Source organism: Podarcis pityusensis (genome assembly GCF_964106645.2).
Source record: "Podarcis pityusensis genome assembly, chromosome: 1".
In the NCBI taxonomy this organism is placed as follows: Eukaryota; Metazoa; Chordata; class Lepidosauria; order Squamata; family Lacertidae; genus Podarcis; species Podarcis pityusensis.
This window is the reverse complement of record NC_138028.1, coordinates 77,365,777-77,393,088: the sequence shown is the minus strand read 5'-3', so window position 1 is coordinate 77,393,088 and position 27,312 is coordinate 77,365,777. Positions and strand designations below refer to the sequence as shown.

The following is a 27,312-nucleotide window of genomic DNA, read 5'->3' as shown; positions in this document are numbered from 1 at the left end:
TTCTTTGATCACTGACAGATGTTGAAGAGAATCAACATCTAGCTGTACTCAACACCTTAGAATCATAGAATCGTAGAGTTGGAAGGGACCCTGAGGATCATCTAGTCCAACCCCCTGCAATGCAGAAAGATGCAGCTGTCCCATAGGGGGATTGAACCTGCAACCTTGGTGTTAACAGCACCATGCTCTAACCCATGGGTAGGCAAACTAAGGCCCGGGGGCTGGATCCGGCCCAATCGCCTTCTAAATCTGGCCCACGGATGGAATCAGCGTGTTTTTACATGAGTAGAATGTGTGCCTTTATTTAAAATGCATCTCTGGCTTATTTGTGGGGCAAAGGAATTCATTCATTTCCCCCCCAAAAATATAGTCCAGCCCCCCACAAGGTCTGAGGGACAGTGGATCGGCCCCCTGCTGAAAAAGTTTGCTGACCCCTGCTCTAACCAACTGAACTAAGGAGGCACTTGTTATTGTTTATGTCCCTTTGACTGTCCTTGCCCCAGTATTTTTAGTTTTATTTTAGTTTTATTATTTTATTGATTTAATTTTATTTCCAGTTGTTGTTTGGAGGCTAAGATTGAGAAGCAGAATACAAATATTTAAAATATGTAAAATAAAATTTAATTTGCCATGTGCCCAGCTGTGCTTCCCAATTTTGTTTTGAAATATTAAGTCCGTATTATAAACAATAGACCTTTTATCAAGGGTGGACTGCAATTCTTACACTTAAACACACTTAGCGACTCTATTTTAAACTTATTTATTTTGAGAGCCTTATTGAGTAAAGTGGGGTTACTTACAAGTAAATATCCTTAAGAGTGTACTGTCTTGAGTAACTTGCCTCAGAAGCACTGTCTATCCATAAGGTTGTAAGCTGATGTAAAATTAACAAAGCCAGTGTATTTTTTTGTGCATTGTACAGTCTCTGTGGAAGCTGTAGTGTATTTAGCTATTAACTGGGCTAAAATAAAGCACCAATCTCTGGTAATTCTCCATTCTGGAAGCCAGTCTGTTTTGCAATTATTTGATTGGTGTCAACCCAGTATTCCAATTTAGTTAACAAATAACAACTATAGATTCAGATGAGATGTCCAACAGAGTAATGGGCCTGTAATTCTTGGGCTGTCTCTGTTTCTCTTCTTGTGCATTGAGATTATTATGCTATCCATTAGGCAGCAAGGCCTTAGAATCGATGTAAATAAATAATTTAGCCTCCTTCACTCAGCGGAGACCTTGGACTGTTCCAATAGTTCCTCTTCATAAGCTCTGAATTTGTCCCCAAAGCCAACTTAGCCAAATCATGCATGCTATTGACACAGGGGGTTGCCACTTTTTTATTGGCCCTGCTCCTGTGTTTTTAAGAGAAGGCTGATAGAAGAAGTCAAGCAGGAGAAACCTTTATTGGCCTGGAGACAAGACTTGGATGGGCAACCTTTATGGCCCTGAGGGCTTTATTCTGTGGCGGTAGTAGTTGGGCCAACACTTGCATGCATTTGGCGCACACATCCATAGGCCAGATATGCACAGGCACACTCCTCAGCTCTTCCCAGTTCTAGTCAGCTTGGCAGCAAGGAGGTGCAAGATGGGCAGAGAGGCTACTGTCTGCCTTCCCTCTCCCTCCCATTTGGTGCTGGCAACCACACTCCCCTCTGCCTGTCCAAAGGGCGTGCAATTACAATGGAAGAAAGGCATGTGGGCAGAGTCCTCTGTATACGTCTTCCTCCCTAGGTAAATTGCAGTCACCACAGTCTATCAAACACCTGGTGAGCTGAGGGGTAGTGCAGATTTATTTTGGCACCGGGACTGGGCCATCCACAGTGGTCCATAGGGAGAGCCTGTGTCAGCTGAAAGCAGACTTATGGTAATCTTTTGCATCAGGCTGCTGTTGGCGTTTGAAGTTGGCGCAAGGAAGTAACTGCACTGCAGCTGGGGTTGGGACAGAGCAGTCCTATGGTGGTGGTGAGGAATTCCATGGCAGAGCTCTGACTTAGGATCCTTGGCTGCCCTGACCCCCCCCCCCAAAAAAAAGCCCTGCGCTCCTTTACATGGGCATAACAGGGTCTTTAGCAGTGTAAATGTCACCCCATGGGCAGGCCTCCCTGTCTCCTGGCAGAGTAATAGTTATGGTACGTTCAACAAGCTCTTAGCCAGTGTTTGGCCACCTTTAGGGTTACACCCTTAGTGGCATTCGGAACAGGATGCACTGCTCACTGAACTGACAGAATCAGACCATCTGCACTTTGTTGTGTGTTTTTGTGTATCAGATGCTTTCAGATATTGTATCATTATGTTGGTTAAGTTACTTGTTGGGCTGAAGTGGGAATCCTACCAAAATGTGCCAAACTTCTTTTTAAAATAGATACTTGCCAGAAGAATTTCCTGACCAACAGCAGCTAAATCATCACTATTACTGGTTAAGGGAAGAATGTGTCAGGTAAAGGCAAAGGAGACCATTGAGCAAAATGCAACAATTATCATTAATATACTGTTGTGCACTATTTTTTTAGACATCTTTATTTGTGGCAGAAATGTGTTGAGAATAATTCATTTTGGGTCCAGGTCAAAATGAATTAAGACTGATATACATGTAGCAGAATTTGGTGGTAAAGGTAAAGGGACCCCTAACCATTAGGTCCAGTCATGGCCGACTCTGGGGTTGCGGCGCTCATCTCGCTTTATTGGTTTGACTAAACTCTAAGGCTGCAGGTGAGGAACCGCACTGTTGGATGCTCCTCCTATAATACAAAAAAGAAGCTCCCTTCAGTTAGAAAACTAGTTCATCAGGGAATGTCCAGACTGCTCACTGCTGTGCTAGTTTCCTGCTTGCAGAAGGGTTATCATTTTTGAATGTATGGAAGCATCCCAAACTGTGATTCTTGTCCCTGCAGTCCGAAGTGGTGCACTCCATTCTTCCACCTCTTCCTATTGCATGTGTGCAGACCAGGTCTGAGTTGTCATTGCTGGGTGAGGAAGTATTTGCATTGTGGCTTCCAGCCCTTCTTTGTAATGGTTGCTGTTGCATTCCTGAGCTATATTGTCAGTGGCTGCATACCGGTATATTTGGTCTTCAAAGTTTGCATAAGCCACTCCACAACTGCTGTATATAACAATAGACTATCAAATGACCTGTGGGGACAGTTCGTGATTCTCCTCTCTTTGAACCCTAAGTACCTGCCTGAAAGTTGACATTATCTTCAGAGGTCCTTCTCCAGGTGTCCTCTCCTTCAGGGGTGGGATGAGGCAGGTGGGAACTGGAAAATTTTGTCTTGTTCTCCCCCATCCTCAGCTGCTGCAAGGAAGGGATCCCAAGCATGGAATTCAGTGACATGTTTAACATTATGTCCAGTTTCTACTTCTTTGGCGATCACTCGTAGCCAAGTAAGATTGTCCGTTAGGTGACTGTGGAGGCCAATTCTGGAGCCACACGTCCTTCCACAGTGGGGACATAGGTTTCCGGGTGGGAGTTGATCACAGCGAGGATTTGCCAAACGTGCCTTCCTCTTAGCTCTTTTCTCCCTTTCGTCCTGAGTTTGTGCTTCTTCAAAGTCCATGACGCCTTGGTAGAGGCTATTCTCCAATTGGAGCACTCACAGGCCAGTGTTTCCCAGTTATCTGTGCATATACTGCATTTTTTAAGATTTGCCTTGAGAGTGTCTTTGGTTGTCCACCGGCATTTCGCTTTCCATTCTTAAGTTGTGAATAGAGTAGTTGCTTTGGAAGATGATAATCAGGCATCCGAACAACATGACCAGTCCAACAAAGTTGATGCTGAAGAATCATTGCTTTGACACTGGGGATCTTTGCTTCTTCCAGTACACTGACATTAGCCTGTCTTCCCAAGTGATGTGTATTTTTTTCTGTCTAGTTTACCCCTAGTTTTTGTCTAGTTTACCCCAAGAAGTCTCATGGACCAGTGCTAGCTGATTTCTGAGAATATACGTTGCTACATCTTGTGTTTTATTTCTTTAGGATTCATGATTTTGTGCTTAGTAATGGAGTTGCATCCTCTTTTTCCTGTCTTAAGTGAGGATTGAAGTAATTCACGGCACTGTCATACCTGCATTGTAATCCGTTCGATGAGATGTGTGGGAAACCTCCTGTCTTCAAGCTATTGATCTTTGCCTGCACAAATTCTCATAGGTAATTTTTCTGTAATGCCTAGATTTGGTTTACATATTCTCTGCAGTGTAGCCTTTGCAGTTACTTAAAAAGCTGACGTAAGTAAGACAAGAAGAGACTGACATTTCTGCTTCAAGAGAGCATCAGTGTGGTGTTGTCCTGTTTCCTTATTCTCATTGATTTGAAGGATGTTTGCTGGGTACAGGTTATGGTCAGTGGGATAAAATAATAATGGGATTTACGGCAGAGAAATATGTCAGTTCAAGGGATTAGAAAGACAGACTGGTGGGGGGGGGGAATCTAACTGTGAGGACTTTGAGCCTTCAGTATCATCCCCCCCTTTGCATTCTTTGTGCAGTAGACTGTTAGAACAGGAAAAAAATATTATTGGTACAATAGATTTGTATTCAAAACATTTTTAATGCTGCATTATGGGGGGGAAACTGCAAAAATTACATTTGGAATATACAATTCAGATGTTGAATTCTCACCCCTGTGTTGCTCTTGAGAAGAGGACGTGAATTCTGGCAACTAAAAGCCATTTGAATGGACTTCTGTTTGGAAATGATTGCTTTCGATGCTTTTGTTTTGGTGCTGTGCTGCTGATACTGCTGTTACCAGCAATCTTCCTTGCTCTCACATTTTGAATCTTATCTCTAGCCTCACATTTTACTACTGTTATGATCAATTTCAAGGAAAGTTCTTCAGACTGTAGTGGTTCCCTCCTCCGCCCTCTACTCGCCCGCCTCTTTCGCATAGACAGGATTATTGTCAGTAATTAAAATAAACCAGAAAATGCAGTGGGATCAAAGCAGAGTTTCTGGCAGAAGTTCAGGTGTTTTGCATGTTAACGGTAGATAAGTGTGACAGTTTTATTGTAATGGTTGGGGCTTTGCTTCTGTATGTGATGCTGTTGTGCATTGTGCAAGGTGCTATAATGGCCTGTTCAAAGATTTAGGTGAACAGACCGTTCTTGATCCATCAAGATGAATTAACCAGATAAGGTGTAGAGAACCAGCTAATATCCCCCACCCTGCACCCAGTGATCCACCATGTCACTTCAGACTACAGCAAGGATTGCCTGTTTGAATGCTCCCCCCCCCCGCCGCAAAAGCCCAAACTAAAGCATGCCTGTACATATCTCCATTAGGTGCTTTCTCCCCTATGTGCAGGGAGGTAAGTTTAGTTTTAAAATAAATATAGACCAGCATATAAACATGTGATTCTCCCACTTCAAGTATACATGATACAGTCCAATAAAAGCACCACAACTGCTGTGTATGTAGATTAGTCTCTTAAGGGCAGGTTTTGTTTACAACAGATTGAGGCATAAATGTCACACTCTCTCACAAATGGGCACAAGGGCAGGGTCGGCCCATGCATGAGGCAGACTGAGGAAGCCGCCTCAGATAGCAGAATCCAAGGAATGCCTCCACAGGCCTCCCCTTGGCAGCCACCACAAAACCATAAGTAATAAATTAATTAAAAAACACAATTAACATAATTGCTAATTGTGTGAATAGTTCATCTAGTTTGGCCTTTTGGAATTGGAAACCCAAGCTTGTGGTCATAATTTGTTGTATCAGTGCTTGCTATTTGATGTTCAATTCCCAAGTCAGGGTGCAACATTGTCTGCAGATTTTTGGTGCCTGCTGAAAACATTCTTGTTTAGACAAGCCTACCCAGAGGCTTAGAAAGCTGAGGTAATTTTAATCTGTTCTAGTATTTTGTGTGTGTAGGGTTGTAGTTTTTTCTTTATTTTATTATTTTATCTTTTTGTAAACTGCTTTGAGGTCTGCCCCCCCCTACAATCAAGCAGTGTATAAATTTTATGAAATAAATAAATAATAAATAGGTTTCCAACCCCATTTGGCAAAACTGAAAGGGAGGAGGATTACAAGCTTGCTGAATATCATAAAGTAAAATGTGCCAAGCTAAACCCAGAATCCCAGCCCTGCCATATAATTTCGCTCCCTGGTAATTAGTCATTCTTCACTGTTTATATCTGCATTATTATCAAAAACCATGCATGCATTTCTCCCTCAAAGAGTTTCATTGTTTCCCCTCATAAGCAGAATGCGAGGTGATATATATGCTCATTAGCGGTTTTATATCCCATCCAAGGGAACTGTGTTTGCATCTTCTCATTTCTTTTTAACAGAATGCCCCATTCTTTTAACCGGGGTTGACATATAGCCTGGAGAGCTGAATTCTAGGCATACAGCCCAGCGCACCTTTGAGCCTCCTTTTTACACTGTAAGCTGAAGGACCTGCACAAGAAAGTATTTCTTCACATACCACAAAATTAATCTGTGGAATTTGTTCCTAGAAGGCGTAGTGATGGCTTTAAAAGGAGATTAAACCAATTCATATATGATAGGGCTGCTAACCATGATGGCTGTGTTCTGCCTCCACTCTCAGGAGGCAATATGCCTTCGAATAGCGGTTCCTGGGGAGCCCAAGTGGGGAGAGTTGGTAATGCACTCCGGTCCAGCTTGCGGGCTTCCAGTAGGCAACTGGTTGACTGCTGTGAAAGCAGGATGTCAAACTAGATGGGCCTTTGGCCTGATCCAGCAGGGTTCTGATTATGTTCTTTTCCCCACCAAACTGCCAGGTTTCCCTTTCCTCATAAATTCCTCATTAGCTCTTCATACAGTTAAATATTGTGATGAGGGCTTCCCCTTATACTTGGAGCTTCCACTCTTTAATGGCATGAGCTGTTCTACTGCTCCTTTCCCAGCTTTTGGTGGTATTTGTGAGGAGCAGGTGGGGGGGGGGACATTGGTAGGAAATGCACAGTTAATGTGCTTGATTTACATAATTAGAAAACAACTTGCATAAATGGATTTGAGGACCTGGAATGTGGCAACTTTACATTTCACAGCCACCCAAGATACACACATTTAGCAGGTGATGTTCTTCCCACCCCCCACCCTCAGTACATGGAGATAAATTGTAGAAAAGGATCTTATCAGCTACATTTTGTGTAGCCAGGCACTACTGAATGGACAGGAGAAGAGACACTACAAAAAAATGGCAACCCTGTTTGGAACCGCAGAGCAATCATCTTGCATAAAATGAAGCTTGGGGTGGGCTGAGGAGAGAGCACTTTTGAAGAAAACTGTGTTTTTAGCACAACCCTCCAGAGAGTCTATTGTTAAAGTTTCTCTTTTTTATAGGAATTTCAATAATTAATCATGTTTTGGCAGTTTGGTGCAGATTATCCTTCTAATAGCTTTGTTTATACTTACAGTCTTTTCCCTAAGGGAGGGGGGAGTTGTTGTTCATCCTCTTTTCTACATTAGACAAATGTCAATTTCAGTTACAGTGGTGTTTTGCTTTATTTCCACAGCTGCGCAGCACAATCCCATGCACGTTCACTCAGTGGGGCTTATTCACAGGACAATATCCTTAGGATTGTCGTTTCAATGATGGAATCGGGAGAGGCTTTCAACCTGACCTGGCATTTAGAGTTGACACTAGTGGTGGGCTTTTCAGTGTTTAGCACACCATTCGAACAACACATGGCTGCCTTGCCTTCTAGTACCAGCATTCTATTGTTGTCACTGTTGCCGTCCTTCCCCCGACCAGAGTTTTAATAGCCAAGGGATTGTGGAAGAGCTTCCAAAAGAATGAAAATCAATATGCAGTGTGCATACTAGAAATGGTTGGCCTAATGGTTGTTTCTGTTTTAACACTTCTGAAATTGGACTAGTGTACACACCTGCAAACTTTTGAAAATTGGTCTTGACAAGCAAAACTTGCTACAAAACGTTGCAGTGCAACTGTTAATTTAGCCATGTATTAACTCCATTCCCTTCCTCCCTCTCTCTCGTTTCCCATTTCTCTTCCCCACAGCTATCAGTCAGCATTCTGCGGCCAATGAGCACACTCACTTCTGATTACATTTGAGGGGTGGGGGTTTTACATTAAGCTGGTTTTTTAAAAAAACATTTTTTTTTGGTACTTCTGCTAACCTTAAGCTTCCCTAGAGCCTGTTACAACATCCCTCTTGTGGGCAGGTGGTGCCATTTTGTCGACATAAGGACCACCACTCAGAGAATTGAGATGGTGGTTAGTATATACAGTGATACCTTCGGTTAAGAACTTAATTTGTTCTGGAGGTCCGTTCTTAACCTGAAACTGTTCTTAACCTGAGGTACCACTTTAGCTAATGGGGCCTCCTGCTGCTGCCACGTGATTTCTGTTCTCATCCTGAAGCAAAGTTCTTAACCCGAGGTACTATTTCTGGGTTAGCGGAGTCTGTAACCTGAAGGGTCTGTATCCTGAAGCGTCTGTAACCCGAGGTACCACTGTATGATTATATGCCTGCCAGACACTTAGCTTCCTGTTGGATCCTTGCATATGTTAAAGATGTCCCTAATCCCTCCACACATCATGTCTGCACACTCCTGTTTAGTGAGGCTTCATTTGGATATTTTCTCTTCTTGAAAGGACTATTGTCCTTCAGATACGGCTGTAGATGTCTTAGAGCTTTGTAAAACAGGACAGATTTCTGTGCATTTGAGGGGTATAAATACAGTTCTCAAAACGGGGTGAACTTCATCCCACTTCTTTTCAAGTAGACCTAAAATCCTCCTCCAATTCAATAGGAATAGTTGAGTTTCACCAAATTTGAAACAAATGGATCCTTCTATTTCTTTTCCTCTCACTTCTGCTACTGAATGAATCAAAATCCATTGAGTTTCTTGTAATCTCCCCATGTTCACCATGTTCTCATTATATATTTTTAAAAGAGAAACATGCCCTGAAGGCTGAATTTTCATTCATGCTTTATGGATTTTGTAGTCAAATTACTGCATAAGCAGCTGTTCACTGCATTTTTATGCCGTGTTTCTTTTGGGAAGTTCACAGCTGCTTTTAAGGAGTTTTCTTAACTAGCTTCTGGTCAGTTAAGACCTACTACAGTTGTACAAGAGAACAGATCAAAGACCCTCAGATTTCTAGGTTGTTAAAGAAAAAACCACTTTTACTAGTTGTCATTTACGATTTAGAGATTGCCCCGCAACCTCACAACCTGTCTTACCCTTACTTGTTACTTCAGCTTCAAAGCTAAATGAAGTTTTGACTTCTAGTTCAGGAACACTGGATTTTGCTACTCCCAGAATCTCTGACTCATAATCTATTGCTGTTGAGTGCAGACAGATGAGTGTATCTGTTAATAGTTTGTCACAAACTAGCAGTCCTTGGACTATCTGCACCAAGCAGCCCCAGAAGTAAAGAGATGTCCATTCTGCAGTCAGGAAGCTCACAGGTTAGGTTTATTGAATTTATTACTTTCCACAACAAAAAGTCCTGAAGCAATTTACTAGGAGAATAAAATACAACAATAAAAATGCACAAACTTATTTAAAACATAGATTAGAAACACACAGTCTTTGGTGATGCCCAAATGTGGGTCTCCATGGGGAGAGAATTCCGTAGATGGGGAGCTGCTACAGAGAAAGGCTCTGAACCTCCTTCGAAGGTGGCATGCAGAGAAAGGCCTTGTCATGGTCCAGTTCACGGGCGATCGAAGTCCCGGCAGGGGACGTCAGGACCGGGGGCAAGATGGTGGGATGAGAGCAGGAACGGGGGTGCAGAAGCCAGGAGTCAGGAAGCGAAGAGTCCAAGGGTCACAGAGCTGGGAGTCACGAAGTCAGGGGTCGGTCTGAGGATCAAGAAGTCAAGAAGTCAAGGGTCCGAGGATCAAGAAGCAGGGAGTCAAGAAGCCAAGGTTCAAGGATCAGGAAGCAAGAAGCCAAACGCAGCAAGGCAGGAAGCGTGTTGCTGTGGCAAAGAGCCGAAGGGAAATGCTGACCTTACATCCCTTCCCGGCTCTTGCCACCAGGTGCTGTGAGTTACCAATCGGCCTCACTTGTGCGGCCGCACCTTGCCTCTTCAGAACAAACTTAGGAAGGCCCCAGTCCTGCAAAGTCCTATTGGTCACAGGGCCTGGCTCCTGCACGCACACCTGACAGACCTCAAATGGCTATTTTCAGGGTCCTGGCCAGTTCATATGGGGAAAGGTTGTCCTTTAGGTATAATGGTGCCAATCCATATTATCAAGGCTGAACCACCCATGAAGCTATGTGAAACAGTCACCTCTGGCTGCGGAAGTGCCCAAGGCACACAGGGCCCCCACACTCCACCACCTTTGTCACTGGCAGAGAAGCAGTACAGGCATTGGTGCTGATTTCCGGTGAGATCTGCTGGAGGTGCGTGGCACGATGGTGGAGGCAGTAGAGTGGGACAGCACTTTCTGTTTTGCCTCAAGCATATAATGCTTTAATGGTTGACCAGCATTTTTAATTGTTATATATTACACCTTCTTGTTCTATTTAACAATCTAGCTTCTCTATTCTGCACTAGTTGTAGTTTCAGAACCATCTTCCCTCATGTGCAATATGATACTATAATCTAACATGGTCATTTTTTTATTTTTACTGCTGTTGTTATTATTATTATTTTATTATCACACTTATTTGAGGCCCTGTAAAAACTCTCAATGTTATTTAAAGAAGCAATTGTCTTATCTAGGGACTATTCTGATTTTCAGAGCTTTAATATTGTGGACTGAAACATCAAATTACATGTCTTATTTACTGTGTAAATGCTCTTTTCTGCCAAACATTATTGGTATAGAAGTTTGCAAATGGCAATCACATTTTGTAAATGGATTAAATTGCCTCAGATTATTTTTCTGGGCCATTAAGTTGTCCTTCTGCTTTCAGAATGGGCAGCATTGTGGGTCTAATGATGGGCAACTTTGGATTTGCTATTCTCCCTTCCAAACAGAGGACTGTCCTTTCTCTGCAAAGTAGGACGTAGGACCATCCTAGCTATTAGATAATGGAGGGGAGGGCTATCAACAGCTACTAGCCATGATGGATATGCTGTACCTCCACAGTTGGAGGCAGCAATGCTACCCAATACCAGTTGCTGGAAACCACAAGAGGAGAGAGTGCTCATGTTCTGCTCCCTGGTTTCCACAGGCATCTGGTTGGCCACTGTGAGAACAGGATGATGGACTAGGTAGGCCATTGATCTGATCCAGCAAGATATTCTTATCTTCTTATGTGCCTTCATCTATGTTTGATTTGAAGATTTGTAAACAAACACAAATATTACAGAGTGCCTTAAGGGCACTCCATCTTCAAAAAGAATCAGAGTCCAGGTAAGGAAGTTCTTGTAAGTTTTCATCTCTTTGGGAAGCGGAAAGCACATAGCAATATGCAGAATAGTCTTGCCTCTCCAAACAACAACAGCAGCAGCAACAACAGCAACAACAACAACCCATTTTCACCCTGGTTTTGCGCAAATTCACTTTTTTGTCTCAGCCAGAGATGAAGAAAAGAGTGTTGAAGAACATTTCTGAAGTAGGAAGCGAGGCAAATATATTAGTGCTAGAAAGACACAACTGTTTAAGCGCAGGAACAAGCAGCAAACCAAATTTATGCCTGAGGCATGAAGAATGAGAGAAGAAAAGGTGGCACTCAGTAGCTTCCCCAGGCTCCTCATAAATTTCAAAGTGGTGTCTTTCCTTTTTTAGTAGCCTGTAAAATGCAACTGTGGGACCATTAGATGTTGTGCTGGTGAAGGTGATAGGAAATGAGAGAAGAAATTTCCTGGCCCCGGACGTTTAATGATTTGTCAGTCAATTAACTGGAGGTCAGATGTAGCTGCAGGCTGTTAGTGCTACACTCCAGCAGACCATGTTATCAAATTCTTCTGGTTTGTGTCTTCGAAGAGGCAGATGTTTTGAGCCTGTGTGTGTGTGTGTGTGAATGTGAATTACTGGTATGCCACATTTTGAATTATGAACACACCCATTTCATTTGTAGAGAATGATGCCATGGCACATTGCTCTTTTTAAAAGGAAAAAGAGGAGGCATAATGATGTATCTTTTCCTAACTGCTTTGGATGATTGCAAAGTCTCTCTGGGGATATACAGTGGTGCCTCGCAAGACAAAATTAATTCGTTCCGCGAGTTTTGTCGTCTTGCGATTTTTTTCGTCTTGCGAAGCACGGTGTCGGGAAAGTTTTGGAAAAGCTTCAAAAATCACCAAAGCCTTTAAAAATCTCAAAAAAGGCTACCACACCGCGTTCTATGAGTTGCTCCTCGAAGTCAAGTCGCAACTGTATTAACGGTGTTAAGAAAAAGGAAACAAACTTGCAAGACGTTTCTGTCTTGCGAAGCAAGCCCATAGGGAAAATCGTCTTGCGAAGCAGCTCAAAAAACAAAAAACCCTTTTGTCTAGCAAGTTTTTTGTCTTGCGAGGCATTCGTCTTGTGAGGTACCACTGTACCAGTATATACCAGCAATCACTGGTTACGTTTAGTGCTGAAGTACTAAACCTACTCCAGATAGATAGAGAAAGAGAGAGAGATAAGGAGCTGGTTTAGTACTTCAGCACTAAACGTAACCAGCGATTGCTGAGCTAGTGAGCCATGGTAACTGCTTATTTGGCTAATCATAATATTCTTTCCACCATGTCCTGCTAAGCTTTTTGCATGGGTTTCTGCATTTTCTGCCTGTTTACTCTCCTGCTGCTGTCATACCCAGAGAGAATCCGTCTTTCTTGCAGCACGTGGAAGCAAAGGGTCACCAAAGACACTATACCAAGCATCAAAATCAGAGGTGCCTCTGACATTTCTTCCTGCTTTGGGGTCCTTAGACTTGGGAATTTTGCCATTGAGTTGATTTTTAGCATAATTAAATCTGCAAAGCTGAGGTTTATGAAGGAAGTTTAATTCAAGTCTACAAAACTTCTGCCCACTAAGCTGAAAGTAGACTGCTAGGTACTTCCCACCTAGTTTTACAATTGCAGGCAAAACAAAAATGAGGGAGGCGTTATCAAGCACCAGGCAGGTGATAGTGTGTGTGTGTGTGTGTGTGTGTGTGTTTGTTTGTTTGTTTATATCCCACCTTTTTCTTCCAAGGAACTCAAGGTGGAGCACATGGTCCCACCCACAACTTAATCCCCACAGCAGCCCTGTGAGGTAGGTTGGGCTGACAGACAGTGTCTATCTAGCCCAAGTGTTCTTTACGGCAGAATGTGGATTTGAACCCTGGTCTCCTAGATCCTAGGCCAAGACTCTTGACTACTAAATCACTGCTGGCTTGGTGGCCTGCATTTACCTTGGCATGCAACAGGTTGTGTGACAGGCCTGCACGCCATCTTTGCTGCCTAATTTAAGGAGAAATCGGATGAAATAAAAGGGAAATAGTCAGAGATGTAGATAACTGCTTTTGGGGGAGTGGGCAGCTTTTGCTAAAATTTGCTAGAATTAAGCTGTTCAAAAGTTACTGGTATAGATGTGACTCCACAAATACACCAAAAACAAAAGACATCCAGCTCTATTTTGGGTGGTTTTGTTTTCTTTTTTATTGAAGAAAAATAGCAGGGCTGAGGAGATGGAAACAGCATGTTAGCTTGACATTGATGATGATTTAAGAATGAATAAGTGGTGACAGCAAAATAGGGATGTATGAATATGCCTCAATCCTTTCTGGCATTAATTCACACTTTCTTACAGTATTTTCAGTTCCAGTGCAGTTGGTTTATTTTGCAAAAGCATTTTTTCCTTTTAATCATCACTGATACAGATACACACCCACACCTACACAAAATAGACTTGCATCCATCAACAGATCCATTTACCTTCGTTGTGTGTTCCCTTTCAAAGTTTATGAATTTCAAGAGGGGCAGCCCCCTTTGTCTTTAAGGTGCCACAATATGTTGTGTTTTGCTGCAAAAGACTAAATCAGTGAAGTGCGTAATGACCCATCACAAAACCATATATTCTGTCTACTCAAAATTAAGTGTCATTCCATTCTGTTGGGCTTACTTCCATGTAAATGGGATTAGGGCTGCTGTCTCCTTATATTGATGAGAGGAGAGTTCAGTATAAACTTGCCGTCCCGTCTCATTTCCCTCACGAAGTCATCAGGGAAGGACAGTTTAGGACCCTTTTGATATTTTGCTCTTCATGTTCCCGATGGTATGAGCATCGTGTATTCCATAAATGCCTATTTTATAAAGAACATGCTAATGTTTGGGCATCCCCTGAAACACAACACTCAAAAGAGATGTCACAGCACACAAAAACAGGTCACAAAAGAGATTGCTTCTTTCCATGTGAAAAGGACAAGTATTCAGGAATGCACTCCATTGAGTTTTATTCTCTTTCCTGTAGCCGTATTGGAGGAGGAGAGTGGAGTTGGGAGCAGGCTCATACATGTAATGCTAAACTGTGGTTTAGCGCTAATGTCCAAAGACAGCACAAGGACAGCACAAACTCAGCTGCTTATAGACAGCGAACTACACAAGTTTGTAATAGCAGCAGCTTGGTGGGGGGAAAAGCACTACGAGGAATCTTTAAACCGACTGTAGAAAAGCCTTTAGCCTCTGCAATCCACTTCCTGGCCTCCAATCTGTTTCTGATCTGTGGATTTCCTTTAGCAAAAATCCCTGTTGACACTTCCTATCATGTCATGTTTATCCATCTTTAACCAATCTGCTCTTAACTACAATCTCTCTTAATTTGCCTACCAATGAAATAAGGATTACTAATTTGTATTGTCGAAGGTCATCGCCTGGAGGTTCCCCTCACCTTCAACATGATGTTATTTCATTGTATTGCAGTTGTTTACCACAATAAGACCCTATTCTTTATTGAGATGTCTTTGTGGTGTTAATAAATAAATCCTATTGAGATATTGGAAGGTGTGTTTTTTTAATTCTCATCAGTTCATCAGACTTCTTTAATGTAAGTGCCACAATCTTCTTAAATCCAAGCCTATCTGAAAACCTATCTGAAGGCGAAAACTTTTGCTGTTTTGGCTAGCTGTTTTAACGTTTAGACTGTTAATAGTTTTGTAATGTGGTTTTGAGAAAACAAATAAATCGGGCAATTGATCAGGTTACAAATCAAAATATCCCTACTAAGATATACAGATGAACAACAATCACTACAGTACTAATTGCATTATGGCTTCCATTAAGCTAAATGTAATTAATGCCACTTTGGAAATTGCTGCAATGAGGACAGTCTGCAGTTTAATTCTTTGAGGAGTGTGAATACAACGTTCAGTGGGGAAATTTAAGAAGTGTTAAATTTTCTATTATGCCTCTGAACTTCAGAATCCAGAGCAAAGGACTGTACTGTTTTTATTATAAATAGAATAAAAATAGCATTCAGGCATCATACTAAACCATAGCGAGCCTCAGCTAATGCACTACCCCCCACATTTCTCCTCCAGCATAGCTGTAAGGTGAAACGTATTTGCTTCTGATTTTTACTAGCCACAGTTTAGCATGCTTTTCAAACCCTAATGGTGGTTAATGTTAACAATGACTTGTTTAAGCAAGCTGCTTCATAATTCAAAGTTTTAAGTTAGTTTTTTTAAAAAAAAAAACATAGTTGAGAGTAACCACAGTTTTTTAGGTTTGGATGACACAACAACCCATGAGGCAAGGCGAGGTGACTCCCTCAGACAGCAGGATCCACAGGGCTAGCAGATCCCAATGTAGATCTTTCTCCTCCACCTTATTCCTGATGTAGATCTTCCCTCACCCCTTCTTCCCTGGTGCCATTTTGAGGTCTGCCTCAGGTGCCAGAATGGCTAGCTCTGGCCCTGACAACAAGCTTCATCTACTCTAAACTGGAAGGAAGAGCTTCCAAACTCTTCTTGAAGCTGGAGGTGGGTGGTGGGTGGGTGGAAGCATGTAAACACAAACCTTACTGTTATGTATTCACACTGCTCGTTTGAACTGGGCCCATTCATTAATGTCAACAAACTTTGTTAATGCGTCTCCTAGATTTGTGCAAAACCTAAGGTTAGATTGTGGCATGCCCTCAGTGCAAATTTGTATTTTATTATTTATTTGTGATATTTTCTGTGTTTAAAGATGAAAGCCTTCTCAAGGCAGTGTATTGAAACAAAAAATGGGAAGCAGTAACATATATATTACAATTAGCCACAACAGCATTTTTTTAAAAAAGCATTCCAAATAATAATAAAAATACGAGCAGCAGTTGAAACCATAAAATACAAAGTAAAGTTAGAAAGGGCTTTGCTGTTCTATTAGTTTTTCAATACACTTACAGCATAATGAATGTATATTTACTGCATAATGTATCACTAGACATTATGTTGTAAAAATGGTGACGGGCCCATTTCACAACAATATTGCCCTAAAATTTTTAAGAAAACAAAAAAGTTTGTACTTTCCCACCAACCAAGATTCTAAAAAACGCAATATGCAATACAGAGTGAACCACATTTCTTCCTCCCCCCCCCCATGTTTCTGACACTTCATTGATCAAATATTTGGTATGCCAAGACCAGTTGCTGAAATTTTCAGATTTTAAAGGCCAAAGCTTGAAAACAGGAGCCAGAATAACTTGTGCCTTGTTCTAGGGGTTCCTAGACTAATAACAGCAAGTTCTCTCTCACACACACACTGCCACTTGGTATGATTCAAGGAATGACAAGTGGCAAGGTGTGCCAGGAAGAAGAACCCTGGACATGGTGGCCATCAGTTATAGGAGAGAATGAGCCAGCGGAAAAAGAGCCCAGCATGAGACTCTTGATCTCAAGGTCATGAGTTTGAGCCCTGATGTTGGGCAAAAGATTCCTGTGTAGATGGCCCTCATGGTAGGATTAAACCCTATGACCTATGATTATTTATACAGTTTTGCTTTGATATCATTCACTTCTTTAATGGGTTTCTTCAGTTCTCATCCTAATTTAAGAATATTCTTAAGTGCCCATTATTTCTTGATCTGACTCTTGTCCTGTACTTGTCTTGTTCTATGGAAGCTCTTTTGTTAATGGTAGAAAAGACAGTACTCCTGCAATATTCTCTTTCGTGCAAGTTATATCTTTCAATAAAATACGTTCAATAAAAATACCTTCCAATAAAATACTCTTCAGCTGAAACCTGCTTGCTTAGATTGCTTTTTAAATGAATTCTGGGTAAACAGAAGAGAACAGAATGTTTGCCTGAGTCCCCTTGTTCTTAAAGAGTTAAACGTGTGTGTGTGTGTGTGTGTGTGTGTGTGTGTGTGTGTGCAGCTTCAGGCAGACTATTAGCCTTTAAGTATCTTGTCTTTGAGGATTAGCCTGGACTGTAATAGTCCATTATTGATGACTTCAATCACACAACACTAATTCTCTAAGCAGTTGTAACATACAGTGTGCTAGACCAATGATTCCCAGTTAGCTAAGTACTGCAGACCCCCTCTTTTTCAAAAGCCAAGCCATGGATCCCCTACTTTTGAAACTTTTGACATCTTTATGGTAGTTTTTGTTACATGAATGTTGCCACAGATACCATGGATGGGTTATGTGAACAACCTGGTGTCTGCGGACCACCAGTTGAGAACCACTGTGCTAGACTAATTTTCAGACTTTGGTTTTAAATGTATTTCCATCTCTGCTAGGTATGTTCATGTGTGTGTGGTGGTAATATGTGATGTCTCATCTGCTCTGCTGTGATCTTAGGCAAATGTTTGCAACACAACTAGTACTGAAGCCGATAGTACTGTGGACCCCAAGCAAATCCCAAGCAGGTTTGCAGATTGGCATGCTTCCTATGTCCTATTTAGGATCAGGTAGCTGGTGCAGATCTCAGGTGTTTTCTCAGTCTGTTATGAGGTGTGCATCTTCACAGTTTATGATTGTGGTGAAGCTATGGGTGGGGTGGGGGGAATTTGCCCCATCGCTGCCCACCAAGCCTCTGACCTCAATGCTTAGCTAGATCTGAGCACCCAGTACAGGAGGCTTTTGGAAAGCAAAGTTTTACATGAGTATGCAAACACTAGAAACTGCCCCATTGGGAGAATACTTAGGAAGGTGGTCTTTTCGCTTTGACATGCTTCCATGGAGACACTTGTGCTGTGTGCTTTTCGGCTTGTTCTAATTTGATGCAATGTGTGAACCTTGTGGGTGCATAGAAATCTATCGCCTAACGCTTTGTTTTCTCATCGATACTAATTCAATACTCATATATTGCTCACTTATTTGCAGTATTATGCCCATGTACCTGCAGGAGTTTCTTGTTTTGCTTATTGACCACGTTGCAGAATATTGATCACCTCCACTTTTCCTCCAGTCGTATTCACCACCTTACTCTCTTGTCTGAATCTCCTTGGGCTGTTGGCCATAAGCTAACATTTTATTGGAAAATTAAGATTTGTGTATTCCCCTGTGAAGCTATAAAAGTTTTTCCGTCTATGTTGGAAATTTGGGAGCAAGAATGAAAATTACTTCCTCCACTGTGAAATGTCTGCAGTGGCTTAATAGTTGCTTTTTCTCTGATAATTGTTTCTTAGCCCCTTCCTTCCTTCCTTCCTTCCTTCCTTCCTTCCTTCCTTCCTTCTTCCTTCCACACAGCATAGCTTTCTGCATTCCTAGTCTGTCTTTCATACCAGCATTTCCCATTCCAATACAGGCTTTGCATACACAGTGGTACCTCGGGTTACGTACGCTTCAGGTTACATACGCTTCAGGTTACAGACTCCGCTAACCCAGAAATAGTACCTCGGGTTAAGAACTTTGCTTCAGGATGAGAACAGAAATCGCGCGACGGCGGCGCGGCAGCAGCGGGAGGCCCCATTAGCTAAAGTGGTGCTTCAGGTTAAGAACAGACCTCCAGAATGAATTAAGTTCTTAACCTGAGGTACCACTGTGGTTATATTTATTTAAATATATATTAACCACACTTCCATGGAAGAATAGCAAGGTGGTGTACAGCATGAAAATGCAATACTAAAATAATTACATCATTAAAAGCATTGATATCCTATCAGTAAAAGTGGTTGGTAAAAATATTCAAGTGCCAAAGGCCTGTATGAAGAGTAAAGTATGAAAATAAGGTTAAAAGAAATCAGGGATTACTTCTGCCATACTTCTCCTGGCAAAGAGTTGCACAGGGCAGGGCCTGCCACACTTCCCTGGTGAAGGCTGAATGAATTGCAGGGGCATGGGAGACCACCAAAAGTGTCCCATCAGAAGATCTTGGTGTTCAAGGTGGAGCATAAGGAATCTGTTGATCCTTAAAGGACTTTGGTCCCAAGTTGTTGAGTTCTCAGTGCCTGATTTTGGTAGCCTAACCTAGGCTGAAAGTTTTATATCTCATTACTGTGGTCATAAATGGGAACAGTAGAATTTGGTGGCAACTGGGTGATTTTGGAATTGGAAGGCTATAACAAGGAAGCATATTTGCTGTTCTATGTGCATCCTATATTATTAGCGTTGTCTGCAACGTGACAATAGCATGCAACACTTAAGGCAAGGCTGGGGGAGCTGTGGTCCTCCAGTTTCTATTGGTCTCCAGCTTTAGCCAGCATGACCAGTGGTCATGGATTATGGGAGTTGTGGGTCAACAATATCCAGAGGGCCACAGGTTCCCCCATACTAGGCTAACACATACCTCTTCATTTTTCTTGTGTCTTTGGATGTTTTTGCACACACTATCCTGTCTGCTCAGTGCATAACAGCCATCCCCACCCCACTTCAAGGATCATGTTTACCAAATCACTAGCTGTATTACCATTACTAGAGCTTCAGAAGGAAAAAAGTGCCTTTGAATGCAAGCAGAGTACATTTTCTTTATTACCAAATAGCCAAGCCCTCCACTCAACAGCAACGGTATTCATATATTGCTGTTCTGAATGAGTAGAATAATCCCCTTTACCGTTATTTCAGTAACCTAAGTATACATTGAAAATGGTGGTTGAGTGGTTGATACCTACATCTAGTACAAAAATGGAGCAAGCTATGATTGTGTTTTAAGAACAGCCAAAAAATAAAAAAAAGCAAGGATATAGTAAAGTGATTTTATCAGGATGAAAGTTCACGCTATGATCTGCCAGCTTTTGAATTAGAAAGCTTTTCCTTCAGACTGGTTGCAATTAGAAATGGAGAAAATAGATATTTCTGGAAGAGGGCACAGAATTTAGCCCAGTCTGCAATCTGTTCGAGTGTTAAGATGACAGAAGAAAAAGTTTCCCCTCGACTAATTAAGAACAGTGTCCTATTTATTTATAACATTTCTATTCAGCTTTTTGCCAGAGTTGCTCTTTAAAATTGTACAGTAAAAACATCCTAATAAAATTAAAACAGTGCAATATGACTTGAATTAAAAGTCTCGCATTATTGTTGCATTGAGGGTAGATAAGCAAATCTCAAGCATGATTCTGTGCATGCCTACTCAAAAGTAAGCCAAATAATTTCAATAAGCAGTGCTTACTCGAAGTGTGTATTTACCAACGATCCAATTTTGGAAATACATCAATGCTTTATATTATTATTATTATTTTTTGACAAAGTAATAATAATAAATAAAAATGTGCACCCCATCCACGAGACCACTCCATTATAACTATCCAACCTCCCAGAATTTCAACACCTCTTGCGATGATTTGACCCCTTTCTGTTTTAACAGAACAATTTCTACAAACACATTCCATATCTCCTCAAAATCATTTCCCCTGTTTATTCCCCATCTTACCTTAATGGCACATGTTAATCTATCATTAATAGCTTATATCCCATACTTCTTTATACCATTCTTCCATTTTATATTCTGTTTGCCCCTTCCACTTCCTAGCTATCATAATTGGTGCAGCTGTCAATAAATTTGTGAGCAAGTCCTTCATAGCCTGTGAACCTTCCACTGCATTGTAAATTAATAATAATGCTACCTCTGGATTTAGCATCAATGCTTTTAGCTAAATCAAGCAAAGGGTTTAATTTGAGCCAGACCTTAGAACCAGAACCTGGTTTGAAGGATGCCATGGCTGAATCACAGATGTGTAACTTCTGAGCATTAGCAGGGTGGGGATTAAATATGTTCTAGTACCTTCCCATTTGGATTAAAGTAATGTTAGGGTTTCCTGTGTGGTGTCCTCAACTCTCATGGCACTTACCAAGGTCCACTGCCCTTCCTCATTTTTAAATTTTAAAGAAAAATATGCCCCTTTTGGTTTGGGGATATTGCCAGTTTTTTTGACAGTCCTACCCCACTATAAAATGGACATTTGGCAGTGACTATGACAACAGCCCCCCCTCCAAGTTTGGGGAACTCTGCTCTAGTGTGTTATCTTTGGGGCTGTCTTTGAAGACTGTTCTAAAGCTTCAGTTACTGAGGATATTGGAATGACTGTACCCTTTGCTGCTGAAGTCTGAGAGAGAGATCACAACACAAAAACATGGATCGGTGTGGTGATGCATGAACAAAGACTCTTTAATTGCATTTTTTTTGCATTTTTTAATCTTTTCAGAGTGGGCACAGCCTACAGTGGAGGAGCCTCCCCTGGTAATAATCTGAATTTCGGAGAGGTAGCCTCTACAAGCAGAGGGGAAGGGCAAAAGGAGGCCATTAATTCTTCCTCCCAGAACCTTGGCCAGACTATGCCACTTGCTGTGGCGCTCCTTGATTCTTTTTTTAATTTTTTTTTTATTAACAAACCAATCAAATCACATTAATTCCAAATTACAGAGCCAAATTTTAAATTTTTGTTGGGGGTACCCATGTTTCGAGCTCCGAAAGGGATCCAGTCATCTTATTGCTGCTGCTTTGATGTTCACAGTTCTGTCCAAATAATGATCACAATTCTATCCATTCCTTCTTTGTTGTTTTCCTCATCTCTTCTTGTTATTTTCGTATATTTTTCCTTTCTTTACTTTGTGACCTCTGATAGTCTCCACAAGCGAGTTGAAAACAAGCATTTTTATAATCCTGTGTGGATTTTTCCATTCATCCAAGAGTCATATTCAAACAGCAGGCGCATTTCATCACTTCAATAAAAACAATCTTAACGTCTGCTCATTAATCTTCGCAGACCTGTCACTCCCTTCTCAAACTTCTCAGGGGGTTCTGCCAAGAGTCCGATATAATAACAAAGCCAGGCCTCCTCCCCCTCTTGATCGTCAATCCTACAACAAAGCCTGCCAACATGGCGATTCTCTTTTTATAACTGCGTCATTCCAAAAGCCTTTCATATTTTCCAGATCTCCATAAACCATGCCTTTGGTTAGTAATTCATTTCCACACAGTTTCTTAATCATCCCGCTTATAGTCAATTATGCAACGGTTCTTCTTGGGGAGGGATTGTTAGGTAATCACATAGAGAGAGAAAAAGAAAAGTTTTCCCCCTCCTTTTAGTCCCGTTCCGACATACCGACCCTTTGATGTATCTTCTTCTTGATATATTTTCCTGTTGAATCCAGCCCGTCGCTCAACTTCACAGAGGTCACTTCAATTAGCAGTCTTAACTCCCGTTCTTCACTCGAAACATGTGCATTTGCTGCTCTCTCTAATTGTTATTTTGAGCTCCTGCAACCAGGTCGCGTGATCAGAGACGGCGTCGGGAGAGCCATCCCACATGAGTGCTGTGTGCCTAGTGCCCTCACCCCCTTCTTCTTTCGAACTCGGGGGTGATTTATGGCAACCGCAGGCGAAGGCAGTGTTTCCCCCATTCCCTGGGGAAACAAGGGAGGCTACATATTCCCATATTAGCCTCTTAATTGCCTTCTGTGAGACGGAGAGATGGTATTGTCGGCCATCTTCCAATGCGCCCCTAGCGGCCCCCCGTGGCGCTCCTTGATTCCACTTTTTTTTTTTCCCAGGACTCAACAAGGCCAGTCGATTTGCTCTCTGGACCTGCCATTTACTATTGTTTGTTGGCTTTCTGCTCCTTTTTCAAACGAACTTTCATAGCCACCTGCATACAGGGGAAAGAGTGTCAACCGTAATCAGGTGGCATTGACCACTTCCTTGTTAGCCAGTAGGGGACTTATGCTCCCGGATTTGTTGCTGGGTCCTGGTAGGATATACCTTCTAATTGGCAGTTAATTAATTTGGACATGTTTTTCTTTTTCAGAGTGTTTGAAACTCACAGACTTTGAGGAGCTCCTGCTGTGGAACTGTTCAAGCTTGGCGCAGCCACAAATCAGGTACTTTATTTTTTAAGATTAGATCAAAGCTAATTCTTGAGCAGTCATTACAAAGTTTCCTAAAGAGTGGAGAGGCTATATTCTAATTTTTAAAGGAATGCTGTGGGTTATTTTGAAATCTTTGCATAGCCAGAAGTAGCCATGTGGTCTGTATTTTCATTATGTGCCAGCTTGAAGCCCACCATCTAATCCACTAGTCTTTTAATAGGTGGGTCGGGACCCTAACCTCTAATCCCTAGTGGGTCACAACTAAATGAAAATGAAATAAAAATGAAGCAACCCTCCCCATAACCCTCCTTTCACAAACACATTAATAATAATAATAATAATTTATTATTTGTACCCCGCCCATCTGGCTGGGTTTCCCCAGCCACTCTGGGCGGCTTCCATAGAAACCAAAAATACACTAAAATATCACACATTAAAAACTTCCCTGAACAGGGCTGCCTTAAGATGTCTTCTGAATGTCAGGTAGTTATTTATCGCTTTGACATCTGATAGGAGGGCATTCCACAGGGCGGGCGCCACTACCGAGAAGACCCTCTGCCTGGTTCCCTGTAGCTTTGCTTCTTCAAAGAGGGAACCGCCAGAAGGCCCTCGGTGCTGGACCTCAGCATCCGGGCAGAACGATGGGGGTGGAGACGCTCCTTCAGGTATACTGGGCCGAGGCCGTTTAGGGCTTTAAAGGTCAACACTAGCACTTTGAATTGTGCTCGGAAACGTACTGGGAGCCAATGTAGGTCTTTCAAGACCGGTGTTATATGGTCTCAGCGGCCGCTCCCAGTCACCAGTCTAGCTGACCGCATTCTGGATTAGTTGTAGTTTCTGAGTCACCTTCAAAGGTAGCCCCACATAGAGCGGATTGCAGTAGTCCAAGCGGGAGATAACTAGAGCATGCACCACTCTGGCGAGACAGTCCGCAGGCAGGTAGGGTCTCAGCCTGCGTACCAGGTGGAGTTGGTAGACAGCTGCCCTGGATACAGAATTGACCTGCGCCTCCATGGACAGCTGTGAGTCCAAAATGACTCCCAGGCTGCGCACCTGGTCCTTCAGGGGCACAGTTACCCTATTCAGGACCAGGGAGTCCTCCACACCCCCCAAAACAGTACTTCTGTCTTGTCAGGATTCAACTTCAATCCATTAGCCACCATCCATTCTCCAAACGCCTCCAGGACCTTCACCGCCTTCACTGGTTCTGATTTGAAAGAGAGGTAGAGCTGGGTATCATCTGCATATTGATGGACACCCAGTCCAAACGCCCTGATGATCTCTCCCAGCGGCGTCATATAGATGTTAAAAAGCATGGGGGAGAGGACGGAACCCTGAGGCATCCCACAAGTGAGGGCCCAGGCGTCTGAACACTCATCCCCCACCACCACTTTCTGAACACGGCCCAGGAGGAAGGAGCGAAACCACTGTATAACAGTGCCCCCAGCTCCCAGCCCCTGTAGACGGTCCATAAGGATGTTATGGTCGATTGTATCAAAGGCCGCTGAGAGATCCAGCAGAACTAGGAAACAACTCTTACCTTTGTCCCTAGCTCGCCAGAGATCATCAGCCAGCGCAACCAAGGCAGTTTCAGTCCCATGATGAGGCCTAAATCCCGATTGGAAGGGATCCAAATGGTCCGCATCCTCCAGGCGTGCCTGGAGTTGTTCAGCAACCATGCACTCAATCACCTTGCCCAAGAATGGAAGATTTGAGACTGGGCGATAGTTGGCCATACTGGCCGGGTCTAAAGATGGTTTTTTAAGAAGCGGTTTAATGACCGCCTCTTTCAGTGGATCTGGGAATGTTCCCTCACAGAGGGAAGCATTCACCACCCCGCAGAGCCCATCGCCCAGCCCTTCCCGGCTTGCTTTTATTAGCCAGGATGGGCAAGGATCAAGGAGACAGGTGGTTGGTTTCACGCGTCCAAGCAGCCTGTCCACATCCTCGGGGGTAACAGATTGAAATTGATTCCATGCAACTTGACCAGACAGAGCTCTAGCACTCTCCTGCCCCAGCCCTGCTCCCACGGTGGTGTCTAGCTCCTTCCGAATATGAGTGATTTATTCTGCAAAAAACTTTGCAAAATCGTTGCAGGAGATCTTGGGGTCTTTACAAGGCCCTGGTGGTAAAGGTGGTTCCGTTAAATTGCGAACCACCTGAAAGAGTCTCCTGCTACTATTTTCTGCAGATGCAATAGAGGCGGTGAAGAAAGTCTTCTTCGCCGTCGCTATCGCCACTTGGTAGGCTCGACGTTGAGCTCTAACCTGTGTCCGGTCAGATTCAGAGTGAGTGTTCTGCCACCGACGCTCTAGCCGTCTCAGCGATTGTTTCATCGCCCTCAGCTCCGAAGAAAACCATGGGGCTGTCCAGGCTCCGTGCAATCGGAGAGGGCGCTTCGGAGCCAGACAGTCGATAGCCCTGGTTAACTCCGCATTCCAGCGGGCCACCAGGGAATCAGCTGAAAGGCCATCAACATGGGCTAAAGCATCCCCTACCACTCTCTGGAAACCATTTGGATCCATTAAGTGGCGGGGGCGGACCATCCGAATTGGTCCCACCTCCCTGCAGAGGGGAAGGGTCGTGGAGAAGTCCAGTTGCACCAGGAAGTGATCTGACCATGGCACTTCTTTTGTTTCACTTTTACTTAGTGTCAGATCACCCACGTCATTAGAGGTGAACACCAGGTCTAAGGCATGTCCATGACTATGAGTTGGGCCAAATTTATTCAGGGACAGCCCCATGGAGGCCATGCTTTCCACGAATTCCCGAGCAGCCCCTTGTAAGGTCGTGTTGGCATGGATGTTAAAATCCCCTAGGCCAACCAAACTAGGTGTCTCCAGGAGAGAATCCACCACGACCTGAAGCAGCTCGGACAGGGAATCCTTGGTGCAGCGGGGAGGTCGGTACACCAAAAGGAATCCTGTACTGCCCCTATTGCCCAACTTCCAGAACATGCACTCAGAGAACTGGATCTTCCCAGTAGGACGCCTGGTGCAAGCTAGTGACTTCCTAAAAATCACTGCAACCCCCCCTGCCCGCCCATATGACCTGGGTTGCTGTGCGTAAGAGAAACCTGGTGGGCAAGCAGTGGCAAGGACAGGCCCATCTGCTTCCTCCAACCAGGTCTCTGTCACACATGCCAGGTCAAATCCTCCATCCACAATCAGGTCGTGGATGGCAGTGGTTTTATTCATCATTGACCTGGCATTACACAGCAACACCTTCAGGTCATGTGGGTTTCCCCTGTTGATTCCAGTATCCATCCGGTCAAGGCCAGACCCAGAGGCAGGGATAGTCTTCAAACAACGACTAAACCTGCCTCCTCGGTAATGACATGGTCTGGTCTTAGCGTAACTCTGCCTCCTGCCCATGATCACCGAGATCGGATGTCCCAGTGCTTCCCCCCCTGTGGAACTTGTCCCAGCCATTGTGTTGGCTGGGGCTCCACTCCCAGGCAGCCCTGATCCCGCCCCTTAAAAGCAAAACACAAACTATACAGAACCAATAAAACAACAACAGCAGCAAAAAAAGGGAACAGAACAATTATACTAAAATTAATCCTCAACCAAATATCCATCCCACCCACCCACCCCCAACAAAGGAAAAAAGGGAAAAAAGAAATAAAAATTTAAATTGCCACTTACTGCTTGAGGACATTTTAAAGCACATTAACCACCTGGAACAGGGAAGCAATGGCAGAACACTTCCCACACTTCCCCAAAAGTTTGTTCCAAATAAGGGCCTGGGCCACGCCCCCTGGGCCAGTTGGAGAAGGCCCTGGAAGGGAGCAGGCTCTGCAGTCCTCACCCAGCCAATGGTCCGAGGCCTCACTGCAGCAGGAGTCCTTTTATAGCTGGGAGAGAGGGCCACATGATGTTTATTTAGCCAAAGGCCTGGTTATAGAGAAACCTGGCTAAAGAATTAAAAGGGGTAAAAGTGGGGATCCTGGGTCTGAAAAGGTTGAAGACACTTGGTCTAATCCAGCCCAGAAAGAAAGTGCAAGACCCTTCTAATGATTGGCCTTTGGGTCGCAGCCAAGCTGCAGAATAAGACGGGAAGGTTTTTTTAAAAAAGAGTTTTCTAATGGTCAGTGGAAGAGGCGGGGGAGGAAGAAGGGCCAGCGTGGAAAGGGGTTGAGGACATGGAAGGGGAAGCATCTCTGCAGGATATTGAAGATATTAGTGTTTTCATCACCTGGAATGCAATTGTGCTCTTACGTAACTGGTATTTG

The 27,312-nt window shown here is 43.2% G+C and overlaps 1 protein-coding gene across 6 annotated transcripts in view; it reads left to right on the top strand.

Annotated features, from left to right (window-relative positions):
* TSPAN4 (tetraspanin 4) overlaps positions 1-27,312 on the top strand; it is a 525,920-nt gene that overhangs the window by 166,516 nt on the left and 332,092 nt on the right. For all 6 annotated transcript variants that reach the window (XM_081011602.1, XM_081011606.1, XM_081011608.1 and 3 more), the window contains one exon: positions 23,018-23,090. The gene's annotated coding sequence lies outside the window, so the exon portion shown is untranslated. The remainder of the gene's footprint in view (positions 1-23,017; positions 23,091-27,312) is intronic.